This window comes from Acyrthosiphon pisum, chromosome A1, assembly GCF_005508785.2.
Source record: "Acyrthosiphon pisum isolate AL4f chromosome A1, pea_aphid_22Mar2018_4r6ur, whole genome shotgun sequence".
Taxonomy (NCBI): Eukaryota; Metazoa; Arthropoda; class Insecta; order Hemiptera; family Aphididae; genus Acyrthosiphon; species Acyrthosiphon pisum.
Window position 1 is genome coordinate 80,862,030 of NC_042494.1, and position 6,527 is coordinate 80,868,556.

A 6,527-nucleotide genomic window follows, 5' to 3' on the forward strand; every position below is an offset into this window, starting at 1 on the left:
TTGTAAATTTTATTATTTTTTTTGATTAAAATTCAAATATAGTAGATTTTTTGTATTAATGTTATTTAACATTAACCAGATTGTGTACATGGGAGTACACTAAGTACCTACCTATGTACTGACTATATAATTTAAAATCCTGGAGGTTATAGACTGCAGTCTCTAGTTCGTCATTTTTTTCTGTTTAAGAAGCTGGAAATTATAGTTTTCTTTTTTAAATATGAGTCCCTATACATTATAAATTTTTCTATTTTTTTATTTTTATTTCTAAAATGCATGTATGTATGTAGTTTGCAATTTTAAATATGAGTCCCTTCTTTATAATTTTTTTCTAAATTTTTTGGGTGCCAAAAACCTTCTTCAATTTTTTTTTTTAAGATTTTAGGTCAAGCTATTTATTTCATAAATAAATACCTAATGCCATGATAAATTAGGTAGAGAGATTTGTTTCTTCAGTTTGAGAATCTAGAGTATGTAGTTTGTAATTTTAAAAATGAGTCCCTTCTTTACAATTTTTTCTAAATTTTTTGTTGTCATCTAAAATGCTTTTGCCTGCGAGCGCCAACACCCTCCTTCAATTTTTTTTTTATGATTTTAAGTGTGGCTTAATTTTTTCATCATTGATTACTTCATGCCCTCATAATATTCATACTTTGTTGAATTGATTAGTAAGAAAATTATTTTTGTTTAAGGATCTAGAGATTGTAGTTTAGCTTTTTAAGTATGAGTCCCTTCTTTATAATTTTTTCCAAATTTTTTTGTTGTATTCTAAAATGCTTTTGCCTGCGGGCGCCAACACCCTCCTTCAATTTTTTTTTAAGATTTTAAGTCAAGCTATTTTTTTCATAATTGAATAACTCATGCCCTGATAAATGAGGTAGAGAGATTAGTTTCTTCGGTTTGAGAATCTAGAGTACGTAGTTTGCAATTTTAAAAATGAGTCCCTTCTTTATAATTTTATCTAAATTTTTTTTTGTTTTCTAAAATGCTTTTACCTGGTGCCCTCATAATATTCATACTTTGTTGAATTGATTAGTAAGAATATTATTTCTGTTTCAGGATCTAGAGATTGAAGTTTGCCTTTTTAAATATGAGTCCCTTCTTTATAATTTTTTCTATATTTTTATTTGTTTTCTAAAATGCTTTTGCCTGCGGGCGCCAACACCCTTCTTCAATTTTTTTTTTTTAAGATTTTAGGTCAAGCAATTTTTTTTCATAATTAAATACCTAATGCCCTGATAAATTAGGTAGAGAGATTAGTTTCTTCAGTTTGAGATCTAGAGTATGTAGTTTGCAATTTTAAAAATGAGGTCTCTTTATATTTTTTTCTAAATTTTTTTTTTGTTTTCTAAAATGCTTTTACCTGGTGCCCTCATAATATTCATACTTTGATGAATTGATTAGTAAGAATATTATTTCTGTTTAGGGATCTAGAGATTGTAGTTTGCCTTTTTAAATATGAGTCCCTTCTTTATAATTTTTTCTAAATTTTTTTTTGTTTTCTAAAATCCTTTTGCCTGCGGGCGCCAACACCTTCCTTCAATTTTTTTTTTAAGATTTTAAGTCAAGCTATTTTTTTTATAATTGAATACCTAATGCCTTGATAAATTAGGTAGAGAGATTAGTTTCTTCAGTTTGAGAATCTAGAGAATGTAGTTTGCAATTTTCCAAAAGAGTCCCATCTTTATAATTTTTTCTAAATTTTTTTTTGTGTTCTAAAATGCTTTTGCCTACGGGTGCCAACACCCTCCTTCAATTTTTTTTAATGTGGCTTAAATTTTTCAACATTGACTACCCGGTGCCCTCATAATATTCATACTTTGATGAATTGATTAGCAAGAATGGTTTTTTTCTATTTAAGACTTCGGAGATTGTAATTTGATATCTTCAGTATCCCTTCTTTATAATTTTTTCTAAATTTTTTTTTTGTTTTCTAAAATCCTTTTGCCTGCGGGCGCCAACACCTTCCTTCAATTTTTTTTTTAAGATTTTAAGTCAAGCTATTTTTTTTATAATTGAATACCTCATGCCCTGATAAATTAGGTAGAGAGATTAGTTTCTTCAGTTTGAGAATCTAGAGTATGTAGTTTGCAATTTTAAAAATGAGGTTCTTCTTTATATTTTTTTCTAAATTTTTTTTTTGTTTTCTAAAATGCTTTTACCTGGTGCCCTCATAATATTCATACTTTGATGAATTGATTAGTAAGAATATTATTTCTGTTTAGGGATCTAGAGATTGTAGTTTGCCTTTTTAAGTATGAGTCCCTTCTTTATAATTTTTTCTAAATTTTTTTTTGTTTTCTAAAATGCTTTTGACTGCGGGCGCTAACACCCTCCTTCAATTTTTTTTTTAAGATTTTAAGTTAAGCTATTTTTTTCATAATTGAATACCTCATGCCCTGATAAATTAGGTAGAGAGTTTAGTTTCTTCAGTTTGAGAATCTAGAGAATGGAGTTTGCAATTTTAAATATGAATCCCTAATTTATAATTTTTTCGAAATTCTTTTTTGTTTTCTAAAATTCTTTTGCCTGCGGGCGCCAACACCTTATTATAACCTAGTTCCCTATAAATAATACTTCTTAAAGATCTAATTTTTAAAAATAGTTTTTCTGTTTAAAACTCTGGAGATTGTAGTTTGCGTTTTTAAATGAGTTTTTACTGAATAAATATTTCGACATTTATTTTTTGTTTCCTAAATTGCTTTTGCCTGCGGGCGCCAACACCCTCCTTCATTTTTTTTTTAAGATTTTAAGTTAAGCTATTTTTTTTCATAATTGAATACCTCATGCCTTGATAAATTAGGTAGAGAGATTAGTCTCTCAACTAGGTTGAGAGCCGTTGGTACATGTATCGACCACCAATATATTTTATGTATGAGAAATACAAAACTAATGTTTCGAGTAACGGTAAATCATATTCTGTGGTCCAGTGTGCAGGATATCTGGACATCATATCTGTGGAAACGTTTTGAGTGTACGTATAGACCGCTGTTACTAGATCCCGGATGGGTGACCACCCGGCATTTTTAGCAACAAATTCTTGCTACACATACAAACATGTTTCAACTAACCGTTACACCCCCCTCCAAACAACCTAAAAAAACAAAAAACAGCTAATGGTTAAAAATGCTGGGCTTTATAGGTCAAAAAAAAAAAAATACTACGAAATGTGCAATACTGATTAGATGTATTGGATGGACGTGCCCGGTCACCTGATTAGGTTAACACCAACGTGTTTCAACTAACCGTTATTTCCCCCTACAAACAATCAACAAACAAAACACAGCTAACGGTTAAAGTTACTGGGCTTAAGCTGAAAAAAAAAATCATATTCTTTTTAAAAAAAATGTAACGAGATGTACAGTACTGATCATTTATATTGGATAGACGTGCCCGGTCGCCCGATTAGGTTCAATGCGTTGCCCACCAATAAATTACAAGAAAAAAAAATTATATCAAAATAGGATTTTTATCATTTTTTTTTTTGATAAAAGTATAACTTATAACTGTGTTAGTCACAATCCTGTGCAAATGTTATCGGCTTCTATTTTTCCAATCTAATTATACAAAATACTGAAAATCATTGAAATCAGAAATATTATAACATAAGAGAGACTGTCGTGACTTGATTTACAATTCTGTCTTAAATTAACTTTTTATATACCTAGAGAATATTAAGGTGGACAGGGCTATTCATATCACAGTATATGGCAGAGTCTGGCTTTTATATTATAAATTGAAATTTTTGTGGATTCTGGAAGACCAAAAGGTCTAGCCTCCAGATCATGGTTTAAGAAGTCCAAAATACAATTATTTGAATACGTTATAAAGTTGATCGAAATCTCAACATTTTCCTAGTATTTTTACAATTATGAAGCTAAAATAAAATCAATAAAACATTTTACTTTAAAGAAGACGTTACACAATATGCATGTGTTGTCTCCAAGTGTGTCTTACAAGTGTTTTCTTGAAGATATCAAATTTATCTTTGAGCATCGTTAGTTTTTAATCAAATCAATCACTCTACTAATAAAAGAAAAAAATGCAATTTAGCATTTACAATGCTAAATAAGATCTGCTGAAACTGATACACACTTGTAAGACGAATACGATATATGCTGATAAATCATTAATACTTATAACTTTTACAATTAACATCCAATTATACTTTAAAGTTGTGATCACAGTTATTATTATTAACCTAACCTTAGATCGTATACTATGAATGGGCCCATATCCAAATAATTTAAAGCACATATTAGTGACAAGTATCTGACTAAGATACGTATGCGAAGAGAACTGTCTCATATTTATCAATGTGAATTGATATGTATTCATAAAAATGTCAGAGACTCGTGGCATATATTGTGTACTTCAAATTGTTTACACGAGTGAGCTGGGTATGGATCCATCCATAGAATTAATTGATCTAAGCTTAAGGTGTCTATAATCAAAGGATCAACTTGATAATCAAACACTGATGTTATGCAACCAACTCTGCAGGATCTTTTTATTCAAAGTGTCCTAATAAGTCATAAGAAGGTTAGTTAGGTAAACCTATAATGGTTAGTTGAAGCTATGGTGATGATAGACGACTATCATCACTGGTCGTGAGCTTTGCAATGATCTTTTCCTACCAACTATAGGTACAGGTATTCGATATTGAAAACATAACAATGAAAGAAAATATTTAAATATTATTAATTTGGTTAGGTTAGGATAGGACAGGAAATTAGACGTTAACTATTTATTATAGTTTTTAACACGGTCTTAAAGACTGCCAGCTAGAGTTGTACCAGTATAGGTAATTAATAACTTAAATAGTGCCAGCTTTAATTAATGATTTTTTTACCACAACAAATTATAAAATTTATTTTAAAATATAACAAAATATTAATTTAAAAGAGTTTATGAGGTTTTCAATACTTATAAGGCTTTGTAAATAGAAAATGTATAAATTCAATATAGTTTTAACTTAAAATATCATTTTGTGTTTTAATATCCTATTGTTGTTGAATTCTCAAGGTTTCCTTCCCACTTTTTTTTACATTGTACTAAATCTAATCTTTTCCGCACATATTTACAAATACTAAAACAGATATCTTACTATGTTTTTATTCGTATTTAGAATTTATAGTTTGTAATTTAAAATTTACTGTAGACCCAGATTAACCACAATATTATTTTAAATTAAACATTATTTTATGTCCTTCATAAATTACAATCACATACAAGAGTCCGCGCAGGATATCTCTTCCCATTTAATTTTTTTTGTATCTTTAATAAATTGCATTAATCTTTATACATTTTCTAAAACATATATTACGGTTATTCATCTCTGATTATAATAAGTGTTGGTTTATATTAATGTAAACAATACCTAGTTTTTGGATTATAGTTAAAATGTACTATGATAATGTACTAATACCCGGAATATTCCTCGTACAATTTTTTTTTTTTTATTCAAATTCAAATTCAAAATTCAAAAAAGGTGGGTAAGTGGATTTCGCTCTGCTGTACAGTAGGTTACAAGTGGGTCACTGTATAATGGATGGTATTAAATTTGAATTCAATGATATAATATCATTGTATAAGAAAAACGATTCTGAGCGGAGACGGTATGTTAGTCTAGGTATAAGACATAATATTATATTATAGTCTATAGTATTTAAAAAAAATGACCTATAATAGGTACGTAAAATAAATTCCAAATTAATCATATCATAATATTTATTAGGTACTTATAACGCGTTATACATCAACAAAAAACCGTGGTACTATCATAGATATATTATAATAGTATACTTTAGAAGTTTCAAGTACCCACGAATAATATTATACAATCACAACAAAATAACTAAAATAGTTATCCTAGGTTTTTAATATGTAATTTCGTCCAAATTTGTACTTAAAATGACTATAAAAATAAACTGCGTAAATGTATTTTTTAGATTTTTTGGTAACAGTATTAATTACTTACGTGGAATCTTGTTTTAAATTTTCAATTCTTAGATACAAAAAATGGTGGGTAAGTGGATTTCGCTCTGCTGTACAGTAGGTTACAAGTGGGTCACTGTATAATGGATGGTATTAAATTTGAATCCAATGATATAATATCATTGTATAAAAAAAACGATTCTGAGCTGAGACGGTATGATAGAAATTAATATTTATAATTTATAATTATAATATAGTTAAATTAGTTTATAGTTATAATTTAAAATAACTAAAATAGTTATCCTAGGTTTTTAATATGTAATTTTGTCCAAATTTGTACTTAAAATGACTATAAAAATAAACTGCGTAAATGTATTTTTTAGATTTTTTGGTAACAGAATTAATTACTTACGTGGAATCTTGTTTTAAATTTTCAATTCTTAGATACAAAAATTAAACATTTTATAAATTTTTAACCACAAAATAATTTTTCAAATTAAAATTTGATCTTTAAATGCTTATAAAAAAAAATTGTGCCTATGTATTTTTAATATTTTTCAACTGATATTGTAACAATATATCAGGAGCTT